Source organism: Salmo salar, unplaced genomic scaffold (assembly GCF_905237065.1).
Source record: "Salmo salar unplaced genomic scaffold, Ssal_v3.1, whole genome shotgun sequence".
Lineage (NCBI taxonomy): Eukaryota > Metazoa > Chordata > Actinopteri > Salmoniformes > Salmonidae > Salmo > Salmo salar.
This window is the reverse complement of record NW_025548365.1, coordinates 20,966-46,307: the sequence shown is the minus strand read 5'-3', so window position 1 is coordinate 46,307 and position 25,342 is coordinate 20,966. Positions and strand designations below refer to the sequence as shown.

Below are 25,342 nucleotides of genomic sequence, written 5' to 3'. Positions count from 1 at the left end.
TCACAACCATGGATCTGTGAGAAATATGCCTTCCCATAGGTACTTTTTCTGCACTGCTGATTAATGAACTCTCTACTGTATGTTAATGATGGTCTGAAGACTGGTGTGATTTGATAGAATGGTACTCCTGAACTACAGCTGGAGAGAAACACACAAACACACAAACACATGCACACATTCATACACGCACACACACACAAAGACACTGATCTGAACCTGAGTCTCCCACGGGAGAAAACAACGAGTCTTAGTTAGACAGGGGAAATTCCCTTTGGGCTGAGAGCTGACACTGATTTTGAAGTCACTTGGGGGCTACCTCATCACGTGACCATGAGCAACCAATCATGACCGATACACAAGCTGACACAATAATTTATTCATTTGTCAATCAATGAGCTATATAATAGGGTATAATATCATTCGATAGCCGCTGTCAATCAATTACTGTTAAGTACTACACTTCTAAATACATTTAAAATGACTTTATATGTTTATCAGGTATGTTTGCTTCTTGTGCTTTTATTATTCTGAACATAAACAATGTGTACTTCCTGCTTATTCAATAACTCATTAAACCGAGATTAAAGACATTTCCTGTCTAGTACATTATTGTTCTCCTACTCTCTTTTATCTGTTTTATTACGAGGTGACACCAATCGGTGCTCCCCCACGTGCTAAATATGACATCCAACCTCAAAATGGAAATGAAAAAAAAACTAAGGCTGTAACACCTTCCCCTTAAGACATTTACATTTTACATTTAAGTCATTTAGCAGACGCTCTTATCCAGAGCGACTTACAAATTGGTGCATTCACCTTATAATATCCAGTGGAACAACCACTTTACAATAGTGCATCTAAATATTTTAAGGGGGGGGGTTTAGAAGGATTATCCTATCCCAGGTATTCCTTAAAGAGGTGGGGTTTCAGGTGTCTCCGGAAGGTGGTGATTGACTCCGCTGTCCTGGCGTCGTGAGGGAGCTTGTTCCACCATTGGGGTGCCAGAGCAGCGAACAGTTTTGACTGGGCCGAGCGGGAACTGTGCTTCCTCAGAGGTAGGGGAGGCGAGCAGGCCAGAGGTGGATGAACGCAGTGCCCTTGTTTGGGTGTAGGGCCTGATCAGAGCCTGAAGGTACGGAGGTGCCGTTCCCCTCACAGCTCCGTAGGCAAGCACCATGGTCTTGTAGCGGATGCGAGCTTCAACTGGAAGCCAGTGGAGAGAGCGGAGGAGCGGGGTGACGTGAGAGAACTTGGGAAGGTTGAACACCAGACGGGCTGCGGCGTTCTGGATGAGTTGTAGGGGTTTAATGGCACAGGCAGGGAGCCCAGCCAACAGCGGGTTGCAGTAATCCAGGCGGGGAGATGACAAGTGCCTGGATTAGGACCTGCGCCGCTTCCTGTGTGAGGCAGGGTCGTACTCTCGCGAATGTTGTAGAGCATGAACCTACAGGATCGGGTCACCGCCTTGATGTTAGTGGAGAACGACAGGGGTGTTGTCCAGGGGCACGCCGAGGCTCTTAGCACTCTGGGAGGAGGACACAAGGGAGTTGTCAACCGTGATGGCGAGATCATGGAACGGGCAGTCCTTCCCGGGAGGAAGAGCAGCTCCGTCTTGCCGAGGTTCAGCTTGAGGTGGTGATCCGTCATCCACACTGATATGTCTGCCAGACATGCAGAGATGCGATTCGCCACCTGGTTGTCAGAAGGGGGAAAGGAGAAGATTAATTGTGTGTCGTCTGCATAGCAATGATAGGCGAGACCATGTGAGGATATGACAGAGCCAAGAGACTTTGTGTATAGCGAGAATAGGAGAGGGCCTAGAACAGAGCCCTGGGGGACACCAGTGGTGAGAGCACGTGGTGCGGAGACAGATTCTCGCCACGCCACCTGGTAGGAGCGACCTGTCAGGTAGGACTAAATCCAAGCGTGGGCCGCGCCGGAGATGCCCAGCTCGGAGAGGGTGGAGAGGAGGATCTGATGGTTCACAGTATCAAAGGAAGCAGATAGGTCTAGAAGGATGAGAGCAGAGGAGAGAGAGTTAACTTTAGCAGTGTGGAGAGCCTCCGTGACACAGAGAAGAGCAGTCTCAGTTGAATGCCCAGTCTTGAAACCTGACTGATTAGGATCAAGAAGGTCATTCTGAGAGAGATAGCAAGAGACCTGGCCAAGGACGGCACGTTCAAGAGTTTTGGCGAGAAAAGAAAGAAGGGATACTGGTCTGTAGTTGTTGACATCGGAGGGATCGAGTGTAGGTTTTTTCAGAAGGGGTGCAACTCTCGCTCTCTTGAAGACGGAAGGGAGGTAGCCAGCGGTCAAGGATGAGTTGATGAGCGAGGTGAGGTAGGGGAGAAGGTCTCCGGAAATGGTCTGGAGAAGAGAGGAGGGGATAGGGTCAAGTGGGCAGGTTGTTGGGCGGCCGGCCGTCACAAGACGCGAGATTTCATCTGGAGAGAGAGGGGAGAAAGAGGTCAAAGCACAGGGTAGGGCAGTGTGAGCAGGACCAGCGTTGTCGTTTGACTTAGCAAACGAGGATCGGATGTCGTCAACCTTCTTTTCAAAATGGTTGACGAAGTCATCCGCAGAGAGGGAGGAGGGGGGAGGAGGATTCAGGAGGGAGGAGAAGGTAGCAAAGAGCTTCCTAGGGTTAGAGGCAGATGCTTGGAATTTAGAGTGGTAGAAAGTGGCTTTAGCAGCAGAGACAGAAGAGGAAAATGTAGAGAGGAGGGAGTGAAAGGATGCCAGGTCCGCAGGGAGGCGAGTTTTCCTCCATTCCCGCTCGGCTGCCCGGAGCCCTGTTCTGTGAGCTCGCAGTGAGTCGTCGAGCCACGGAGCAGGAGGGGAGGACCGAGCCGGCCTGGAGGATAGGGGACAGAGAAAATCAAAGGATGCAGAGACGGAGGAGAGGAGGGTTGAGGAGGCAGAATCAGGAGATAGGTTGGAGAAGGTTTGAGCAGAGGGAAGAGATGATAGGATGGAAGAGGAGAGAGTAGCGGAGAGAGAGCGAAGGTTGGGACGGCGCAATACCATCCGGTAGGGGCAGAGAGAGAAGTGTTGGATGAGAGCGAGAGGGAAAAGGATACAAGGTAGTGGTCAGAGACTTGGAGGGGAGTTGCAATGAGATTAGTGGAAGAACAGCATCTAGTAAAGATGAGGTCAAGCGTATTGCCTGCCTTGTGAGTAGGGGGGCGAAGGTGAGAGCGTGAGGTCAAAAGAGGAGAGGAGTGGAAAGAAGGAGGCAGAGAGGAATGAGTCAAATGTAGACGTGGGGAGGTTAAAGTCACCCAGAACTGTGAGAGGTGAGCCATCCTCAGGAAAGGAACTTATCAAGGCGTCAAGCTCATTGATGAACTCTCCAAGGGAACCTGGAGGGCGATAAATGGTAAGGATGTTAAAGAAATTGTAGCAGTGCAAGAACTGGTAAACAGGCCACCAACAAACGTGAGAGAGCTGAGGAAACTACTGGGGTTTCTAGGGTACTATAGGGGTTATATACGCTTGCCGTCCCACCTACTCAACAGCCAGTTGAATCCTGTGGCGCACGTTATTCAAATCCTTAGATATGCTATTACTTCAATTTTAAAAAAATATGACTATTTTACACCATTTTAAAGATAAGACTCTCGTTAATCTAACCACACTGTCCGATTTCAAAAAGGCTTTACAATGAAAGCAAAACATTAGATTATGTCAGCAGAGTACCGAGCCAGAAATAATCAGACACCCATTTTTCAAGCTAGCATATAATGTCACATAAACCCAAACCACAGCTAAATGTAGCACTAACCTTTGATGATCTTCATCAGATGACAACCCTAGGACATCATTTATACAATACATGCATGTTTTGTTCAATCAAGTTCATATCTATATCAAAAACCAGCTTTTACATTAGCATGTGACTAGCATGTGACTAGCATTCCCACCGAACACTGCCGGTGAATTTACTAAATTACTCACGATAAACTTTCACAAAAAGCATAACAATTATTTTAAGAATTATAGATACAGAACTCCTCTATGAACTCGATATGTCCGATTTTAAAATAGCTTTTGGTGAAAGCACATTTTGCAATATTCTCAGTAGATAGCCCGGCATCACAGGGCTAGCTATTTAGACACCCAGCAGGTTTAGCACTCATCAAAGTCAGATTTACTATAAGAAAAATGTTATTACCTTTGTTGTCTTTGTCAGAATGCACTCCCAGGACTTCTACTTCAATAACAAATGTTGGTTTGGTCCAAAATAATCCATCGTTATATCCAAAGAGCGGCGTTTTGTTCGTCGTTCTAGACACTATCCTAAAGGCTAAATAATATATTCCATTACCGTACTTCGAAGCATGTCAACCGCTGTTTAAAATCAATTTTTAGCCATTTTTCTCATAAAAAGCGATAATATTCCGACCGCGGAATCTGCGTTTAGATAAACAGACAAAGGAAAAGAAACCATTTGGTCGAAGCGGGCACGCGCCTAAGCCCATAGTACTCTGAGTGGCCACTTGCCAAAAGCGATAAAGTGTTTTAGCCAGAGCCTGCCTCGATATCGTTCAACGTTTTCCCGGGCTCTGAGACCCTATGGAAGACGTAGGAAGTGTCACGTTATTGCACAGATCCTGAGTCTTCAATAAAAAGAGCCAAGATGAAACACTACTTCTCAGACAGGCCACTTCCTGCTTGAAATCTTCTCAGGTTTTGGCCTGCCATAGGAGTTCTGTTATACTCACAGACACCATTCAAACAGTTTTAGAAACTTTAGGGTGTTTTCTATCCAAAGCCAATAATTATATGCATATTCTAGTTACTGGGCAGGAGTAGTAACCAGATTAAATCGGTACGTTTTTATCCAGCCGTGCAAATACTGCCCCTATCCCCAACAGGTTAAGCTTGAAAGGGCTGGTAACTGTGACAGCATGGAATTCAAATGAGTAGATAGACAGATGGGTCAGGGGAGAAAGAGAGAATGTCCACTTGGGAGAGATGAGGATTCCAGTGCCACCACCCCGCTGGCTCGATGCTCTAGGGGTATGCGAGAACACGTGGGCAGACGAGGAGAGAGCAGTAGGAGTAGCAGTGTTATCTGTGGTAATCCATGTTTCCGTCAGCGCCAGGAAGTCTAGGGACTGGGGGTAGCATAGGCTGAGATGAACTCAGCCTTGTTGGCCGCAGACCGGCAGTTCCAGAGGCTGCCGGAGACCTGGAACTCCACGTGGAGTCGTGCGCGCTGGGACCACGAGGTTAGAGTGGCAGCGGCCACGCGGTGTGGAGCGTTTGTATGGCCTGTGCAGAGGGGAGAGAACAGGGATAGACAGACACATAGTTGACAAGCTACAGAAGAGGCTACGCTAATGCAAAGGAGATTGGAATGACAAGTGGACTACACGTCCTCGAATGTTCGGAAAGTTTAAGCTTACGTTGCAAAAATCTTATTGACTAAAATGACGAAAATGATACAGTACTGCTGGCTGGTGGAATAGGCTAGCTAGCAGTGGCTGCGTTGTTGACTTTGAACGTGTAGCTGGCTATGTAACCTCGATAGTTTCAGTACTACACCTTGTCATGATACAAAAGCAACTTTGTAGCTAGCTAACATAACACTAATAAAGACGTTCCTTTGTAATGTATTTAGTTTCTACAATGCTGCTCGTCGGTAATAGTTGGCTGGGTTTGGAAAAATGCCGTCGCGGGGGATGGAAATAGCTGGCTAGCTAACCTCGATAATTACTAAACTACACAATTATCAAGCTATGACAAAGACAACTATGTAGCTAGCTAGCTAACACTGCAATAGTCAAATCGTTCCTTTGTAAAGTATTAGTATCTACAGCGCTGCTAGTCGGTAACGGTTGGCTAGCTAGCAGTGGGTTAATGATGACTAGGTGTGTTGACTAAGTCTGGCGTCGCGTCGCGGCTGGCTAGCTAGCCTCGATAATTACTCTAAACTACACAATTATCTTAGATGCAAAGACAGCAAAGACAACTATGTAGCTGGCTAACTAACACTAACACTACACTAATCAAGTCGTTCCGTTTGTAATGTAATAGTTTCTACAGTGCTGCTAGTCGGTAGAAGTTGGCTGGTTGGCTAGCTAGCAGTGTTGACTAGCTAGCTAGCAGTGATGACTACGTTAGGAGAACGAAGATAGCTAACCTCGATAATTACTCTAATTACTCTAAACTACACAATTATCTTTGATACAAAGGCGTGCTATGTAGCTAGCGAAGAAAAAATTGCTCAGATCAAACAAATCAAACCCGTTGTAATGTAATGAAGTGTAATATTACCTGTGGAGCGAAGCGTAGTGCGACTGCTCGCTCCATATTTTGTTGGACAAGTTTGCTCACAACAAACAGAAAGTAACTTCCATCTCACAATATGATCAACTATAATGTGTTGCCTCCTTCAATATAAAAATTGTGTGTCTACTGGCTGTCAACGCTTAAAGACAAAACAGACACTTTTTTTTCTTTTTGGCTAATACTCATTCGGTTTGAGAAACAGAGGTAAAATCACATACGTTTATATAACTCTCAACCAAAACAAAAATGACAGTTTTCTGAGGTCTTGGCTGATTTCTTTTGATTTTCCCATGATGTCAAGCAAAGAGGCACTGAGTTTGAAGGTAGGCCTTGAAATACATCCACAGGTACAACTTCAATTGACTCAAAATGATGCCAATTAGCCTATCAGAACGTGGTACTTTCAGGCATTTGGAAATTGCTCCCAAGGATGAACCAGACTTGTGGAGGTCTACAATTTTTTCCTGAGGTCTTGGCTGATTTCTTTTGATTTTCTGTTGATGTCAAGCAAAGAGGCACTGTGTTTGAAGGTAGGCCTTGAAATACATCCACAGGTACAACTCCAATTGACTCAAATGATGCCAATTAGCCTATCAGAAGCTTCTAAAGCCATGACATAATTTTCTGGAATTTTCCAAGCTGTTTAAAGGCACAGTCAACTTAGTGTAAACTTCTGACCCACTGGAATTGTGATACAATAAATTATGAGTGAAATAATCTGCCTGTAAACAATTGTTGTAAAATTACTTGTGTCATGCACAAAGTAGATGTCCTAACCGACTTGCCAAAACTATAGTTTGTTAACAAGAAATTTGTGGAGTGGTTGAAAAACGAGTTTTAATGACTCCAACCTAAGTTCGGCAGTTGTACGGTGTTTCCTTGGACACATTGGTGGGGCTGGCTTCCGGGTTGGATGTGCGTTGTGTCAAGAAGCAGTGCAGCTAGATTGGGTTGTGTTTCAGAGGACGCATGGCTCTCGACCTTCACCTCTCCCGAGTCCGTGCGGGAGTTGCAGCGATGAGACAAGACTGTAACTACAACCAATTGGATACCACGAAAAAGGGGTAAAAAAATAAATAAATAATAATAATAGTAAGATTTGCATTTGGCGAAAGGCTCGGCCCACGCATAGTCAGGCTGACTGGCTCTCGTTTAGGCAAATGAGAAATATGTGCACTCACTCCGAAGGCCTAAGTTAGTTACTTTAAGGAGCAGTTCTCTCTCTGTGGGTCTAACCCCAAGAAGTTCTGGAAAACGGTTAAAGACCTGGAGAATAAACCCTCCTCCTCACAGCTGCCCATGTCCCTTAATGTTGATGATGTGGTTGTTACTAACAAGAAGCACATTGCTGAGCTCTTTAATCACCACTTCATTGTCAGGATTCCTATTTAACTCAGCCATGACTCCTTGCCCGTCCAACATTTCCTCATCTCCCACCCCTTCTAATGCGACTATCCCCGATGCTTCTCCGCTTTTTCCCCTGCCCCGCTACAAAGTTTCTCCCTGCAGGCAGTCACTGAGTCCGAGGTGATCAAGGAGCTCCTTAAACATCTGGGTCAGATGGTTTAGACCCTTTATTCTTTAAGGTTGCTGCCCCTATCATCGCCAAACCTATCTCCACCCTTTTTAACCCGTCTCCTTTCTGGGAGAGGTTCCCATTGCTTGGAAGGCAGCCACAGTTCATCCTTTATTTAAAGGAGGAGATCAAGCTGATCCTAACTGTTATAGGCCTATTTCTATTTTTCCATGTTTAACAAAAGTGTTGGAAAAACGTGTCAATATTCAGTTGACTGGCTTTCTTGATGTCTACAGTATTCTCTCGAGTATGCAATCTGGTTCACGCTCAGGTTATTGATGTGTCACTGCAACCTTAAAGGTCCTCAATGATGTCACCATTGCCCTTGATTCTAAGCAATATTGTGCTGCTATTTTAATTGACTTGGCCAAAGCTTTTGATACGGATAGACCATTCCATTCTTGTGGGCTGGCTAAGGAGTATTGGTGTCTCTGAGGGGTCTTTGGTCTGGTTTGCTAACTACCTCTCTCAAGGAGTGCAGTGTATAAAGTAAAAGAATCTGCAATCCCAGTCACTGCCTGTCACCAAGGGAGTACCCCAAGGCTCAATCCTAGGCCCCATGCTCTTCTCAATTTACATAAACAACATAGCTCAGGCTGTAGGAAGCGCTCTCATCCATTTATATGCAGATGATACAGTCTTATACTCAGCTGGCCCATCCCCAGATCTTGTGTTAAATGCTCTACAACAAGCTTTGTTATTGTCAAACAAGCTTTCTCTTCCCTTAACCTTGTTCTGAACACCTCCAAAACAAAGGCCATGTGGTTTGGTAAGAAGAATGCCCCTCTTCCCACAGGTGTTATTACTACCTCTGAGGGTTTAGAGCTTGAGGTAGTCACCTCATACAAGTACTTGTGAGTATGGCTAGATGGTGCACTGCCCTTCTCTCAGCACATATCAAAGCTGCAGGCTAAAGTTAAATCTAGACTTGGTTTCCTCTATCGTAATCGCTCCTCTTTCACCCCAGCTGCCAAACTAACCCTGATTTAGATGACCATCCTACCCATGCTAGATTACAGAGACATAATTTATAGATCGGCAGGTAAGGGTGCTCACGAGCGCTAGATGTTCTTTACCATTCGCCATCAGATTTGCCACCAATGCTCCTTATAGGTGTAAGGGCTGTCTGAAGAGAGAGTGGACCAAAACGCAGCCTAACAAAAATAAAGAACAAAAACCCCTCTCTATGGCCAGGGCGTTACAGTACCCCCCCCCCAAGGTGCGGACTCCGGCCGCAAAACCTGATACTGAAGGGGAGGGTCCGGGTGGGCCTTCTTACGGCGGCGGCTCAGGTGCGGGACGTGGCCTCTACCCCACCCTTGGCGTCGCCCTCTTAGGTGGTGCACCTGGCCGCGCCGAAGGTCTGGTGGGCGACCCTGACTTCGCCCGGCTGCCGGGTGACCCTTGTCACGCCTGGCTGGCAGGCGACCCTGGCCGCGCCCGGCTGGCGGGCGGCGATGGCTGCGCCCGGCTGGCGGGCGGCGATGGCAGCTCCTGACAAGCGGGCCACTCTGGCAGCTCCTGACAAGCGGGCCACTCTGGCAGCTCCTGACAAGCGGGCCACTCTGGCAGCTCCTGACAAGCGGGCCCTCTGGCAGCCCCACGGGCCACTCTGGCAGCTCCTGTCTGGCGGGCGGCGATGGCTGCACCCGGCTGGCGGGCGGCGATGGCAGCTCCTGACAAGCGGGCCACTCTGGCAGCTCCTGACAAGCGGGCCACTCTGGCAGCTCCTGACAAGCGGGCCACTCTGGCAGCTCCTGACAAGCGGGCCACTCTAGAGGCCTAGTCCTGGGAGGAGGCACAGGACGGACCAGGATGGGGAGACCCACTGGAGGCCTGGACATAGGAGGAGGCACAGGACGGACGAGGATGGGGAGACCCACTGGAGGCCTGGTCCGAGGAGGAGGCACAGGATAAACCGGGCTGTGGGGGAGCACGGGAGTTCTGGTACGGACGCTCGACATGCTTACTCCAGGCTGAATGCCCACTTTGGCCCGGCACGGGCGGAGAGCAGGCATTGGGCGAACTGGACCCTCCCAGCGCCCCGGAGACCCAGTGCACAACGCCGGTGCAGGATAACCTGGACCGAGGAGGCGCACTGGAGACCAGGTGTGCTTAGCTGGCACAACCCGTCCTGGCTCGATGCCTGCTCTCGCATGGCACTTGCGTGGGGCTGGCATGTAGCGCTCCGGGCTATCAACGCGTACTGGGGACACCGTGCGCTTTACCGCATAACACGGTGCCTGACCAGTACTGCGCTGCCTCCTGTAAGCACGAGGAGTTGGCTCAGGTCTACCACCTGACTCCGCCAATCTCCCCGTGTGCCCCCCCAAAAAAATGTTTTGGGGCTGCCTCCCGTGTCCGTTGCGCCCCTCTCTTCCTACCAGCGCCTCTCAGCTCTCGCCGCCTCGATCTCCCATTGCGGGCGGCGATAATCCCCAGCCTGAGCCCAAGGTCCTTTACCGTCCAGGATTTCCTCCCAAGTCCACGACTACAGATAGCTTCTCTCCACTTCTTTCAACGTCCATGAGTCCCGATAGCTCTTCTCCTTCCTCCGCTGCTTGGTCCATTTCTTGGTGGGGGGATTCTGTAAGGGCTGTCTGAAGAGAGAGTGGACCAAAACGCAAGCGGAGTTAGTGTTCATCATATTTAATTATAAAATGGAACACTATACAAATACATAATAAGAAACTGACAGCCAACAGTTCTGTCAGGTGAAACACTGAACAGAAACAATTACCCACAAAACCCAAAGGAAAAACATGCTCCTTATGTGTGACTCCCAATCAGCAACAACGAGCTTCAGCTGTGCCTGATTGGGAGCCACATCCGACCCAAAACAAAGAAATACAAAAACATAGAAAAAGGAACATAGAACGCCCACCCAATGTAACACCTTGGCCTAACCAAAATAAAGAACAAAACCCCTCTCTATGGCCAGGGTGTTACAATAGGACACATCACTGCACTCTTTACTCCTCTGTAAACTGGTCATCTCTGTATATCTGTCGCAAGACCCATTGGTTGATGCTTATTTATAAAAGACTCTTAGGCCTCACTCTCCGCTATCTGAGATATCTCTGCAGCCCTCATCCTCCACATACAACACCCGTTCTGCCAGTCACATTCTGTTAAAGGTCCCCAAAGCACACATATTCATGGGTCGCTCTTCTTTTCAGTTCGCTGCAGCTAGCGACTGGAATGAGCTGCAACAAACACTCAAACTGGACAGTTCTTTCTCAATCTCTTCAGTCAAACACTCAATCATGGACACTTTTACTGACAGTTGTGGCTGCTTTGTGTGATGTATTATTGTCTCTACCTTCTTTCCCTTTGTGCTGTTGACTGTGCCCAATAATGTTTGTTTCATGTTTTGTGCTGCTACCATGTTGTATTGCTACCATGTTGTTGTTATGTTGTGTTGCTAGCATGCTGTGTTGTCATGTGTTGCTGCCTTGCTATGTTGTTGTCTTAGGTTTCTCTTTATGTAGTGTTGTCTCTCTTGTTGTGATGTGTGTTTTGTCCTATATTTATATTGTATTTTAAATGTTTAATCCCAGGCCCCCGTCCCCACAGGGAGGCCTTTTTCCTTTTGATAGGCCATCATTGTAAATAAGAATGCGTTCTTAAAACCTGTTAGGCTAGGGGGGCAGTATTGACACGGCTGGATAAAAACATACCCGATTTAATCTGGTTACCACTCCTACCCAGTAACTAGAATATGCATATACTTATTACATATGGATAGAAAACACCCTAAATTTTCTAAAACTGTTTGAATGGTGTCTGTGAGTATAACAGAACTCATTTGGCAGGCAAAACCCTGAGACATTTTCTGACAGGAAGTGGATACCTGATGTGTTGTATTGCCTTTAAACCTATCCCATTGAAAAACACAGGGGCTGAGGAATATTTTGGCACTTCCTATTGCTTCCACTAGATGTCACCAGCCTTTACAAAGTGTTTTGAGTCTTCTGGAGGGAGATCTGACCGAACAAGAGCCATGGAACGATGATGTCCCATTAGACACCTGGCGCGCGAGTTCATGTTGGGTACCCTCGTTCCAATACGTTATAAAAGAGTATGCATTCGTCCACCTTGAATATTATTCATGTTCTGGTTAAAAAGGCCCTAATGATTTATGCTATACAACGTTTGACATGTTTGAACGAACGTAAATATATTTTTCCCCTCGTTCATGACGAGAAGTCCGGCTGGCTTAGATCATGTGCTAACAAGACGGAGATTTTTGGACATAAATGATTAGCTTTTTTGAACAAAACTACATTCGTTATGGACCTGTGATACCTGGAAGTGACATCTGATGAAGAGAATCAAAGGTAATGGATTATTTACATAGTATTTTCGATTTTAGATCTCCCCAACATGACGTCTATTCTGTATCGCATAGCGCGTATTTTTCTGGGCGCAGTGCTCGGATTATTGCAAAGTGTGATTTCCCAGTAAGGTTATTTTTAAATCTGGCAAGTTGATTGCGTTCAAGAGATGTAAATCTATAATTCTTTAAATGACAATATAATATTTTACCAATGTTTTCTAATTTTAAATATTTAATTTGTGACGCTGACTTGACTGCCGGTTATTGGAGGGAAACGATTTCCTCAACATCAATGCCATAGTAAAACGCTGTTTTTGGATATAAATATGAACTTGATAGAACTAAAAATGCATGCATTGTCTAACATAATGTCCTAGGAGTGTCATCTGATGGAGATTGTAAAAAGGTTAGTGCATCATTTTAGCTGGTTTTATGGTTTTGGTGACCCTGTCTTTGAATTGACAAAACATTACACACAACTCTTGTAAATGTACTGTCCTAACATACTCTAAATGTATGCTTTCGCCATAAAACCTTTTGAAATCGTGAAACGTGGGTTAGATTAAGGAGATGTTTATCTTTCAAAGGGTGTAAAATAGTTGTATGTTTGAAAAATTTGAATTTTGACATTTATTTGGATTCAAATTTGCCGCTTCTTGAAATGCACCTGCTGTTGATGGAGTGCACCACGGGTGGCACGCTAGCGTCCCACCTAGCCCATAGAGGTTGACTTGCCAAGTTAAATAAAGGTTAAATAAAATAAAATATAATAAAAATCCCTGTCCACATGACATTGTTCATAAAGATCCTAGATCAGCACTCCTGCACTGAGATGTTTGATAAATATGGCCCTTGAGTCTGCTGATGCAGCACTTTCTTTAGATTTACAAACGTATAAATAATCTACAGAAACTAGAGAGAGAGAGAGAGAGGAAAGTGAAAGATGAAAATATGAAAGTTTGGTGTGAGAAAAGGAGAAGTGGAGGAGCTGTGTCAGGGTAATAAGAAGGAATCCACCTAACACTCCGCATTGGTACCATGTGACTTCTTATCGTCCTATACAGTTTCTTGTAAACCACATGATCTTGGTTGACCTACTGTAGGACCAACAAGGCCTTACAACAGGCTAGCTACCCAGTTAGCAACAAGCACTTAACAGGGCAGGTGGCTCTCCAACAGGCTAGCTACCCAGTTAGCAACAAGCACTTAACAGGGCTGGTGGCTCTCCAACAGGCTAGCTACCCAGTTAGCAACAAGCACTTAACAGGGCAGGTGGCTCTCCAACAGACTAGCTACCCAGTTAGCAACAAGCACTCAGCTGGCAGGTGGCTCTCCAACAGGCTAGCTACCCAGTTAGCAACAAGCACTTAACAGGGCAGGTGGCTCTCCAACAGACTAGCTACTGTTAGGGTTGAACTGGCTATTTATATGCATAACCTTTATAATACTGGGGAAGCTATGCTAAGTACATAAACTACGAGTAAATCATCTGTTGAAGACAAGAACTAGAACCGGCAACAGGAAGTGCGTCACGACGCTGGGATCAGCCTGCACGCCCGACGATAGGAGGATCAAGTTTAAACCACGCTCCTCCTCCCTCGGACAGGTCGGCATTGAGCGGGAAATATCTCTCGGTATAAATGAGAGAACAATAGAATGTGACGCTCTCTTCTCTGTTTTGCCCTGCGAGGTAAAACAGCGAGACCGTATATACGAACAACCCATTTACCACACACGTGTTTGCATTAATTAAAGTACAGCTAAATCAGAAGTTACTATGTGCTGACTATTTGTTCTGTTACCAGAAATGAACTGTCGCAACATTAACACTACCCAGTTAGCAACAAGCACTCAGCAGGCAGGTGGCTCTCCAACAGACTAGCTACCCAGTTAGCAACAAGCACTCAGCTGGCAGGTGGCTCTCCAACAGGCTAGCTACCCAGTTAGCAACAATTGCTCAGCAGGGCAGGTGGCTCTACAAACAGGCTAGCTACCCAGTTAGCAACAAGCACTCAGCAGGCAGGTGCCTCTCCATCAGGCTAGCTACCCAGTTAGCAACAAGCACTCGGTTAATGTAGGTCAGGACACAAAAAGAGTTAGAAAGTTCAGAACAAAGTTTGAACACTGAACACTGTTATAAAATGGCAGTTGACAGGGCTTTAAATAAGGTATGATGGCATTCAGCCTTCAATATTTTCCAAGCCTTGTAATAGTGGAGAAACAAGTCATTTAATTGTAACCGAAAGTATATATCTTTACCCCTATAGCTTTTGTGCTAGAGAGAGTGCGGATATGAAACAGTTCTATGCAGCATTCTGTAACTTGCACTTTCAGTTTGAGTGTGAACTTTAGTAACACATACTGCCTGTTTCCAAGCCAAGTTAACCACATAACACTTATTTATTGTTTGTCCAAATAAGCTAAAGGATATGCTGATGTTAACACATACTGTGGGGTCATTCTAACGATAAAAAACATAAGGATACTTTACTCCAGTCATACTAATACTCAATCAGTACATTTCATTATGTCTGTCTTAACAATACACTAATATAACATATTCAGATGAATCCCTTTTCAACTCTCAATGTCATAGTAAAACACATGATCTAGCTTGACCTACAGTAGGCACTATGAGGCGTGGCAATATGCTACTCTACAATAGGCTAGCTAGCCACTCTACAATAGGCTAGCTAGCAACTCTACAATAGGCTACGTAGATACTCTACAATGGGCTAGCTAGCAAACTCTACAATAGGCTAGCTAGCAACTCTACAAAAGGCTACCTAGAAACACTACATTAAGCTAGTGACCCTACAATAGGCCTGACAGAGACCCTATAATAGAATTCCTAGCAACTCTATATTAAGCTAGTGACCCTACAATAGACCAGCTAGTGACCCTACAATAGGCCAGCTAATGACTCTACTATAGTACAGCTAGTGACGCCACAATAGGTGAGCTAGAGACCCTACAATAAGCCAGCTAGTGACCCCACAAAAGGACAGCTAATGACTCTACTATAGTCCAGCTAGAGACCACTACGATAGGCCAGCTAGTGGCCCCTACAATAAGCCAGCTTGTGACCCTATAATAAGCCAGCTAGTGACCCAACAATAGGCCAGTTAGTGACCCTACAATAGACCAGCTAGGGGAGCCAAAAATAGGCCAGCTAGTGACCCTACAATAGGCCAGCTAGAGACCCTACAATAGGCCAGCTAGTGACCACACAATAGGCCAGCTAGTGACCCTGCAATAGGCAAGCTAGTGACCCTACAATAGGCCAACTAGTGTCCCTACAATATGCCAGCTAGACACCCTATAATAGGCCAGCTAATGACCCTACTATAGGCCAGCCAGAGACCCTGCAGTAGGCCAGCTAGTGACACTACAATAGGCCAGCTAGTGACCCTACAACAGACCAGTTAGTGACCCTACAATAGGCCTGCTAATGACCCTACAATAAGCCAGCTGGAGACCATTAAAATAGGCCAGCTTCTGACCCTACAATAAGCCAGCTTATGACCCTACAATATACCAGCTTGTGACCCTACAATAGAACAGCTTGTGACCCTGTAATAGGCCAGCATGTGACCCTACAATAGACCAGCTAGTGACCCTATAATAGACCAGCTAGTGACCCTATAATAGACCAGCTAGTGACCCTACAATAAGCCAGCTTGTGACCCTACAATAGGCCAGCTAGTGACACTGCAATAGGCCAGCTAGAGATCCTACAATAAGCCAGCTAGTGACCCTACAATGGACCAGCTAGGGACCATACATTATACCAGCTAGTGACCCTACAATAGGCCAGCTAGTGACACTACAATAGGCCAGCTAGAGACCCTACGTTAGGGCCAGCTAGTGACCCTAAAATAGGTCGGCTAGAGACCTTACAATAGCGTTTTATATATATAGAGTGATTATGACGTTACCAGCTAGGACTGTAATGGACAGTTTGGTGAATCTGTTGTTGGCTAAAACCATTCTAGCACCCTCCTCCCGAACAGGGTTCAGCAACCAGTTACTGAGTTACTGTAGGTCGGGACAGGAGCAAGGTTAGAAAGTTCAGAACCCAGTTTGAATACTGAACATTATTATAAAATGGCAGTTGACAGGGCTTTAAATAAGGTATAGACACATTTTGCCTTGCCACATTCAGCCTTCCAAGTTTTCCAAGCTTTAGAATTTTGGAGTAGCTGAACATTCAACCATTCATTTTAAACTAAAGTTTACCTTTGACCCCTATAGCTTATGTGCTTGAGAGAGAGGGGAAATGAAACACTACCATGCAGCATTCAGTAAATTGAACCTTCAGTATGACTTGAGTTTGACTTAACCACGTTACCTTGTATCTGAACACAGCATCCAGTGGTATATTAGTTCATACTTGTTTGACCAAATAATTGAAAGGATATGCTGATGTTGACACAAAAAGTTCAGCCTATAAAAAAACATGTGGACATGTTATCTTACATTTCATCCTCACTCAGTACATCTCGTTTCGTTCGTCTTAACAAACCAATGTAACATATTTGGATGTATCCGTTTTCATCTCTCGAAGACTGTGGTAAGATTTATTTTCTCTATTTAACCAGATATCATCATTTTATGAGGAGTGTTTATTATCTGATTCTTATGTATTATGTTAGTGTCTCTGGGGGACTAAGCAGGTGAACCGTAACTGGGCCAAAAGTACATAACTATGTATGTCAAATACTGAAGTGTGCTTGATGTAGCTTGACCACCATACATGGGTCACTACTTGGGTCGAGTTTGCATTTGGGACTATACTATTTTGTCCTTTGTACTGGGTAAGTGAAGTCAAACTCACTTCAAGTATTTGACTTGACAAAACATAAGACACAGATACAAACCTACACTAGAGCTGAAGTAACAGAGGAAAATATAGCATTTGAGTTCTAGAAATGTAAGAGACAATCTATACAAACACAGGTGGAGAATCCAACAATGCAGACCATGGATATTGATGATGACACGTCTCCCAACAAGCCCAGTGTTACATTTTCAGGTATCAATTCAAGTACAAACTCACAGCTTTTGTTCCTTAACATCCTGGATAATATATGTTTTTTTAAATGTTACCAGAGAGAGTTCAAAGCTCTTACATGATATTTCCCTGTGATTCAGTACATTTTCAGTGGTGGAAGAGACCCTCTGGAGTTGCTGCAGTGTGTCTGGGGCTGCTGTGTGTTATCCTACTGGCTGGGCTCATAGGCCTGTTTGTCTACTGTAAGTAGGTAAACGTAAGTAGGTACTGTAAGTAGGTAAACGTTTGGTAAACGTCAACGGTGTGATAGTTACACATATTTGAATAATTTATTAACTTTCCCTTTTACAGATGGAGTCAACGATCATCACTACACAACAGAGACCAACATGCCAATTACAGCCTTCTGACTAAAGAAGGAGATCGGCAACCCACCAGCTGTCTTAACTTGACTAAAGAGGGAGACCAGTTTCAAAAAGAGAAAGACCTGCTACAGACAAGTTACAACACCCTGACTAAAGAGAGAGACCAGTTTCAAAAAAGAGAAAGACCTGCTACAGACAAGTTACAACACCCTGACTAAAGAGAGAGACCAGCTACAGAACAGTAACAACAACCTGACTAAAGAGAGAGATGAGATACAGACCAGCTACAACACCCTGACAGAAGAGAGAGACCAGCTACAGAATACTCTCACAACCACAACTAAAGACAGAGACCAGTTGCACAATACTCTCATCACAATAACTCGGCAGAGAGACCAGCTACAGAATAGTCTAAATACCAGGACCACTGAGAGACCAGCTACAGAATAGTCTAAATACCAGGACCACTGAGAGAGACCAGCTACAGAATAGTCTAAATACCAGGACCACTGAGAGAGACCAGCTACAGAATAGCCTAAATACCAGGACGACAGAGAGAGACCAACACAAGATAGTCTCACCACAAGCACCAAAGATAGAGACCAGCATCAAAATAGTCTAAAGGTTATGACTGCTGAAAGGGATCAATTAAAGAATAGTCTTAACTCAAGGACCAAAGAGAGAGAGCAGTTGCAGAATAGTTTAACCTGTTAGGGCTAGGGGGCAGCATTGACACGGCTGGATAAAAACATACCCGATTTAATCTGGTTACCACTCCTACTCAGTAACTAGAATATGCATATACTTATTACATATGGATAGAAAACACCCTCAATTTTCTAAAACTGTTTGAATGGTGTCTGTGAGTATAACAGAACTCAAATGGCAGGTCAAAACCTGAGAGATTCCTTTACAGGAAGTGGCCTGTCTGACCATTTGTTGAACTTCTTTTCCATCTCTATCATTTACTAAGGATCTCTGCCCTAACGTGACACTTCCCACGTCGTCCATAGGCGCTCAGAGCCCGGGAAAAACAGAATGTCGTCATTCCAGCCCCAGGCTGAAACACATTATCGCCTTTCTCAAGTGGCCCATCAAGAGACACTAGCTTATGCGCGTGACCCCCGACCGCCACCGCCTTTGGGATTTTTTTCCTCTGTTTGCCGAAAAGGAGATTCCCTGTCGGAATATTATCGCTTTTCTACGAGAAAAATGTCGTAAAAATTGATTTTAAACAGCGGTTGACATGCTTCGATGTACGGTAATGGAATACTTAGAATTTTATTGTCACGAATTGCGCCAAGCGCGTGACACTTCTTTACTATTTCGGATAGTGTCTGGAACGCACGAACAAAACGCCGCTATTCGGATATAACGATGGATTATTTTGGACCAAACCAACATTTGTTATTGAAGTAGCTGTCCTGGGTGTGTATTCTGACGAAGACAACAAAAGGTAATGAAATTTTTATAATAGTAAATATGATTATGGTGAGTGCTAAACTTGCCGGGTGTCTAAATAGCGAGCCCGTGATGCCTGGGCTATGTACTTAGAATATTGCAAAATGTGCTTTCACCAAAAAGCTATTTTAAAATCGGACATATCGAGTGCATAGAGGAGGTCTGTATCTATAATTCTTAAAATAATTGTTATGCTTTTTGTGAACGTTTATCGTGAGTAATTTAGTAAAATGTTAGCGAATTCCCGGAAGTTTGCGGGGGTATGCTAGTTCTGAACGTCACATGCTAATGTAAAAAGCTGGTTTTTGATATAAATATGAACTTGATTGAACAAAACATGCATGTATTGTATAACATAATGTCCTAGGGTTGTCATCTGATGAAGATCATCAAAGGTGAGTGCTGCATTTAGCTGTCTTCTGGGTTTTGGTGACATTATATGCTGGCTTGAAAAATGGGTGTCTGATTATTTCTGGCTTGGTACTCTGCTGACATAATCTAATGTTTTGCTTTCGTTGTAAAGCCTTTTTGAAATCGGACAGTGTGGTTAGATTAACGAGAGTCTTATCTTTAAATGGCTGTAAAATAGTCATATGTTTGAGAAATTGAAGTAATAGGATTTTTAAGGTTTTGAAAATCGCGCCACAGGATAGCCGTGGCTGTTACGTAGGTGGGACGAATTCGTCCCGCCTAGCCTAGAGAGGTTAACTTGACTAAAGAGGGAGACCAGTTTCAAAAAGAGAAAGACCTGCTACAGACAAGTTACAACACCCTGACTAAAGAGAGAGACCAGCTACAGAACAGTAACAACAACCTGACTAAAGAGAGAGATGAGATACAGACCAGCTACAACACCCTGACAGAAGAGAGAGACCAGCTACAGAATACTCTCACAACCACAACTAAGAGAAAGACAAGTTGCAGAATACTCCACCACACGAACACAGGAAAGAGATCAATGGCAGAATAGCCTTAACACAAAAACTGAGGAGAGAGACCAGCTACAGAATAGCCTAAATACCAGGACGACAGAGAGAGACCAACTACAAGATAGTCTCACCACAAGCACCAAAGATAGAGACCAGCATCAAAATAGTCTAAAGGTTATGACTGCTGAAAGGGATCAATTAAAGAATAGTCTTAACTCAAGGACCAAAGAGAGAGAGCAGTTGCAGAATAGTTTAAATAACAGGACCGCATGAGAGAAACCAGTTACAGAATAGTCTAAATACCAGGACCACTGAGAGAGACCAGCTACAGAATAGTCTAAATACAAGGACCACTGAGAGAGACCATCTACAGAATAGTCTAAACACCAGGACCACTGAGAGAAACCAGTTACAGAATAGTCTAAATACCAGGACCACTGAGAGAGACCAGCTACAGAATAGTCTAAATACCAGGACTGCTGAGAGAAACCAGTTACAGAATAGTCTAAATACCAGGACCGCAGAGAAAAACCAGCTACAGAATAGTCTCACAACCAAAACTAAAGACAGAGACCAGTTGCACAATACTCTCACCACAATAACTCGGCAGAGAGACCAGCTACAGAATAGTCTAAATACCAGGACCACTGAGAGAGACCAGCTACAGAATAGTCTAAATACCAGGACCACTGAGAGAGACCAGCTACAGAATAGTCTAAATACCAGGACCACTGAGAGAGACCAGCTACAGAATAGCCTAAATACCAGGACGACAGAGAGAGACCAACTACAAGATAGTCTCACCACAAGCACCAAAGATAGAGACCAGCATCAAAATAGTCTAAAGGTTATGACTGCTGAAAGGGATCAATTAAAGAATAGTCTTAACTCAAGGACCAAAGAGAGAGAGCAGTTGCATAATAGTTTAACCTGTTAGGGCTAGGGGGCAGCATTGACACGGCTGGATAAAAAACATACCCGATTTAATCTGGCTACCACTCCTACTCAGTAACTAGAATATGCATATACTTATTACATATGGATAGAAAACACCCTCAATTTTCTAAAACTGTTTGAATGGTGTCTGTGAGTATAACAGAACTCAAATGGCAGGTCAAAACCTGAGAGATTTCTTTACAGGAAGTGGCCTGTCCCTGACCATTTGTTGAACTTCTTTTCCATCTCTATCATTTACTAAGGATCTCTGCTCTAACGGACACTTCCCACGTTGTCCATAGGCGCTCAGAGCCGTTGAAAAAAGAGAATGTTCGTCATTCCAGCCCCAGGCTGTAAATCACATTATCGCCTTTCAAGTGGCCCATCAAGAGACACTAGCTTATGCGCGTGACCGACCGCCACCGCTTTGGGATTTTTTCCTCTGTTTGTCGAAAGGAGATTCCCTGTGGTTAAACATTAATCGTTAGAAAAATGTTTAAAATTGATTCTAAACAGCGTTTACTGTTTATTTAAATTTTTTTTCTTTGCATCGTACCCCTACTTCTATTCGCATTACCCAGAACTATTTATATATTATTTTGGCATCAATATCACTTTTCATTATGCTTCCTAGGTTTCTGTAGAAGTTCCAATGACTAAACAATAACAAAAAGGTAATAAATTTTACAATAGTAAATTTGATATTACATGGTTACATGTAATTCCCCGTATGCCTAGCTATTTCTTATTTATTACATGTGCTTTCCCCTAAAGTTATTTTGAAATCTGACATTTGAGTGCATTAATTCTGTATCTATAATTCTTAAATACAACTAATATTTTCAGTTTCACGATATTTATTAATACAATTAAGATTTGAAATATTCTGATTTTCACCCGTAAATTAACTGTTTTTACATATAATATCATTGATTACAAAAATGCATTATTGTACTTAACATAATGTCCTAGGATTGTCATCTGAGATTAGGTGTGCTGCATAATTAGCTGTTTACTATTGTTTTTTATTTTATTACTCTCCTAACATAACTACTTTTGCATTCAATTTAAAGCCTTTTTGAAATCGGACATGTGGTTAGATTTCGAGATCTTATCTTTAAATCTGTAAATTATATGTTTGAGAATTAATTAATAGATTCTTCGGTTTTATTTCCCATATAGCGTATTTATCGATAGTCGTGATCCCCCCTCCTGTTAACTTGACTAAAGAGGCCAGTTTTCAAAAAAAAACCTGCTACAGGCAAGTTACAACACCCTGACTAAAGAGAGAACCGTTTCAAAAGAAAACCTGCTACAGACAAGTTACAACACCCTGACTAAAGAGAGACCCAGCTACAGAACATAACAACAACCTACTAAACACAGGATAATACAACCACTACAACACCCTGACAGAAGAGAACCCCAGCTACAAATACTCTCACAACCACAACTAAGGAAAAACATTCAATCACACAACCGAAAGAGATCAATGGCAGAATAGCCTTAACACAAAAACTGAGGAGAGAGACCAGCCACAGAATAGCCTAAGAATACCAGGGCTGACAGAGAGAGAAACCAACTACAAGATAGTCTCACCACAAGCACCAAAGATAACCCATCATAGTCTAAAGGTTATGACTGCTGAAAGGGATCAATTAAAGAATAGTCTTAACTCAAGGACCAAAGAGAGAGCAGTTGCAGAATAGTTTTAAATAACCCAAGGACCGCAGAGAGAAACCAGTTACAAGACAGTCTAAATACCAGGACCACTGAGAGAGACCAGCTACAGAATAGTCCTAAATACACGGACCACTGAGAGACCATCCTACGAATAGTCCACAAACACCAGGACCATTTCAAAGAAAACCTCTACAACAATCAAACCACTAAAGAACCAGCTACAGAACATAACAATACCGTGCCAGATACAGACCATCTACAACACCCGACCCAAAAACCACCACAAATACTCTCACAACCACAACTAAAGACAGAGACCAGTTGCACAATCTCTCACCACAATAACTCGGCAGAAGAGACCAGCTACAGAATGTCTAATACCGGACCACTGAACCTACGCTCTCTATATCTAAATACCAGACTACAAAAACTACAATAATCTCCCCACAAGCACCAAAGATAGAGACCAGCATCAAAATAGTCTAAAGGATTCCCGTTACTCTCAAGGGAAATTAAAAAAAGAATAGTCTTAACTCAAGGACCAAAGAGGAGAGCAGTTGCATAATAGTTTAACCTGTTAGGAGCTAGGGGGGCAGCATTAAGCACGCTGGATAAAAAACATGATTTAATCTGGTTTCCACTCCTACTCAGTAACAATAGAATATCTATCTTTTACTATATAAAAACACCCTCAATTTTCTAAAACTGTTTTGAATGGTGTCTGTGAGTATAACAGAACTCAAATGGCAGGTCCAAAACCTGAAGATTCTTACGAAGTACCCTCTGTCATGTACCATTTGTTATTCTTTCATCTCTATCATTTACTAAAGATCTCTGCTCTACGTACAACTTCCCACTAATCTCCATAGCCAGAGCCGAAAAACAGAGTATCGTCATTCCAGCCCCAGAGGCTTGAAACACATTTCTCTTTCTCAAGTGGCCCATCAACACTAGCTTATCCCGTGACCCCACCGCCACTTTGGGATTTTTTCCTCTGTTTGCCGAAAGGATTCCCTGTTCGTATTATCGCTTTTCTCACGGATTTTAAAAAAAATTGATTTTAAACACGGTTACATTCGTAATTTTTTCCAGTGCGCCAAGCGCGTGACACTTCTTTACTATTTCGGGATAGTGTCTGACCCTAACACCTATTGGATATAATGATTATTTTTGACCAAACCAACATTTTGTTATTAAAGTAGCTGTCACAAATTGTGTATTCTGGCGAAGACAACAAAGAGTAATGAAATTTTTATAAATAGTAAATATGATTATGGTGGTCTACTTGCCGGGTGTCTATAAGCGAGGAACCCGTGATGCCTGGCTATCTTAGAATATTGCAAAATGTGCTTTCACCAAAAAGCTATTTTTAAAATCGACATACTCGAAAGGTGCATGAGGAGGAGTCTGTATCTATAATTCTTAAAATAATTATTATGCTTTTGTGAAGCGTTTATCGTGAGTAATTTAGTAAAATGTTAGCGGAATTCCCCGGAAGTTTGCGGAGATTATATACTAGTTCTGAGCGTCACCTGCTAATGTAAAAAGCTTTAGTTTTTGATATAAATATGAACTTGATTAACAAAACATGCATGTATTGTATAACATAATGTCCTAGGGTTGTCATCTGATGAAGATCATCAAAGGTGAGTACTGCATTTAGCTGTCTTCTGGGTTTTGGTGACATTATATGTGCTTTAGCTAAAAATGGGTGTCTGATTATTTCTGTCTTGTTACTCTGCTACTATCTAATGTTTTGCTTTTCGTTGTAAAGCACTTTTTAAAATCCGGACGGTGTGGTTAGATTAACGAGAGTCTTATAGTTTAACCTCTATGGGACCGGCGGGACGATTATTCGTCCCACCTACGTAACAGCCACTGCCATCCTGTGGCGCGATTTTCAAAATCTTCAAAATCATATTACTTCAATTTCTCAAACATATGACTATTTTACAGCCATTTAAAGATAAGACTCTCGTTAATCTAACCACACTGTCCGATTTCAAAAGGCTTTACAACGAAAGCAAAACATTAGATTATGTCAACAGAGTACCAAGCCAGAAATAATCAGAGCACCCATTTTTTCAAGCCAGCATATAATGTCACCCAAAACCCAGAAGACAGCTAAATGCAGCACTCACCTTTGATGATCTTCATCAGATGACAACCCTAGGACATTATGTTATACAATACATGCATGTTTTGTTCAATCAAGTTCATATTTATATCAAAAACCAGCTTTTTACATTAGCATGTGACGTTCAGAACTAGCACTTACCCCGCGAAACTTCCGGGGAATTCGCTAACATTTTACTAAATTACTCACGATAAACGTTCACAAAAAGCATAACAATTCTTTTAAGAATTATAGATACAGACCTCCTCTATGCACTCGATATGTCCGATTTTAAAATAGCTTTTTGGTGAAAGCACATTTTGCAATATTCTAAGTACATAGCCCAGGCATCACGGGCTCAGGCTATTTAGACACCCGGCAAGTTTAGCACTCACCATAATCATATTTACTATTATAAAAATGTCATTACCTTTTGTTGTCTTCGTCAGGAATGCACACCCAGGACGTCTACTTCAATAACAAATGTTGGTTTGGTCCAAAATAATCCATCGTTATATCCGAATAGCGCGTTTTGTTCGTGCGTTCCAGACACTATCCGAAATAGTAAAGAAGTGTCGCGCGCTTCGCGCATTCCTGACAATAAAATTCAAAGTATTCCATTGCCG

General features: G+C 43.6%; 1 long non-coding RNA gene across 1 annotated transcript; it reads left to right on the top strand.

The window, feature by feature from the left end:
• Positions 1–16,538: 16,538 nt before the first annotated feature.
• On the top strand, positions 16,539–18,016 carry LOC106598955 (uncharacterized). Its single transcript, XR_006763523.1, has 4 exons — positions 16,539–16,785; positions 17,172–17,247; positions 17,367–17,482; positions 17,578–18,016. It is a non-coding gene; the product is annotated as an uncharacterized lncRNA (long non-coding RNA).
• The last annotated feature ends 7,326 nt before the right edge of the window (positions 18,017–25,342 follow it).